Source organism: Callospermophilus lateralis, chromosome 11 (genome assembly GCF_048772815.1).
Source record: "Callospermophilus lateralis isolate mCalLat2 chromosome 11, mCalLat2.hap1, whole genome shotgun sequence".
In the NCBI taxonomy this organism is placed as follows: domain Eukaryota; kingdom Metazoa; phylum Chordata; class Mammalia; order Rodentia; family Sciuridae; genus Callospermophilus; species Callospermophilus lateralis.
Window position 1 is genome coordinate 51,590,919 of NC_135315.1, and position 1,811 is coordinate 51,592,729.

Genomic DNA, 1,811 nt, shown 5'->3' on the forward strand with positions numbered 1-1,811 from the left:
GCACGGGCGAGACCTGGATTCGATTCTCAGCACCACATAAAAATAAAGGCATTGTGTTGTGTCCATCTACACCTAAAATAAATATATATATATATATATCTGATACATAAAATCAAGAGGTCAACCACCTTTTCTGTTAAGAATATTTAACATTCTAGGAGGCTGTACCATTGTTTGCTATTATTAAGAAAATTCTCAGGCTTTGTAAATTTCATGTAATTTGGTTCCAGCCGAAATGCAAATGATTTCTGTTCAGGCAAAAAGATTGAAGGGATACATCATGTATAACCAGAAGAATGAGAAATTATACTCCATTATATATGGTGTATCAAAGTGCATTCTACTGTCATGTATAACTAATTAAAATAAATTTTTAAAAAGATTGAAGGGGTTATGGAAAATAATATTCCTACAAGACATCCTTGAGGGACACAGTGAACTTTCTTCCCTTCCTGGGTTTATCCCCGGCATCTCCAGCAAAAGCAAATATTCACCCCTTCCCAACCACAATGGGTCTTGAAGGGAGGAGGGGGACACTAAAACACTGAGCCCTGGACTTTTACCCTTGCCCATTGCGGATTTGTCCTGGAAGGAGAAAAGCAATTAGTGAAGCCCTAGGTAACAATGGGTCCCAGAGGAAGGAAGATAAGCAGTGAATACCTAGTTCTGAGCTTTACCCAGTAACAATGAGTTTCAAACTTTTTACAACTGCCTTCCTGAGTTAAAATTGTAGCCTGTACAGCTAGGTCCCTGACTGTCGGGACAGCACCTCTGCAGTCTCTAATATTAATTCACCCTCATCAGAAACTATAAAAAACTGTAATTTGGTGGCCATTTCCATACCCAGAAACTGAGCTTTCCCCGTGCCTGATTGATTGACTGCTGAGGAATAAAGAAAAGCTTGATGATCCGTTTGAGGTCTGCTAACTCCTGGTTATTTGTATTTTCATTATGGTGCTGAAACCATGTTAGCTATTTTTGCTTACAAAGATAACCCCAAAGATTACAGTTTATTGCCCTGTAGGACACGGAGAATTTTGTATTTAAGCCAGCAATTATATCTTAACATTCCTTTATTACATCACTTACACATGGCCAGCCCCTCAATTATTCTTATTAATCTTAAAAAAAAAAATACTTTGACAGATTGGAGGGAGTGTTCATGTGTCACCCCAGATGAGGAACTAGAAACCTAGTCCCTTCTTTGGTCATTGCTGGGCCCTCTTCCAGCCTCCTCCCTTTCCTTACCATCTTGGATGTCCCAAATGTCTCTGGTCACTCCCAGGGAAGGGTGGGAAATTGGTCATGCCCATACCCACTCCTTCCCTCCCTCACTGACTTGGAAAGTGCTCAGGCCTTGGACCGAGTTAAGAGCAAGGACTAGGGGTGGGAGGTCACACCGACTACCTCAGTGTTGGCAACTCTAGTGATTTACAGAGACACTCCTCCATGGGTGGGCATGGACAGGGTGGAGACACGGAGAAGGAAGCACCAGTTCTCTTAGTGGGGAGCCAACTGGAGCTATCTGGAAGAGGGGATAGGGAGTATCCTCTGAACTAAAAAGAGACCCAGATCTCTAAGGTTCATAGAGGTGGGAGCAAGCACGAAAGCAGCTGAGGTTGAGACTCCTGGGTTTCAGCTCCTGGGGCTGAGCCAGGAAGGGAGCTTTCTGGGTCCCACCCAAGCTTCGCTGTGCACTCAAGCGATGCCTCTGGATGTGGGCACATTTGGAGAGTGCAGGTCACTGGAGCCTGAGCAAAGCGCACAGGTTTCCTAGACGTCTGCTCTGCCTCTCCACCTACTCTTGATCC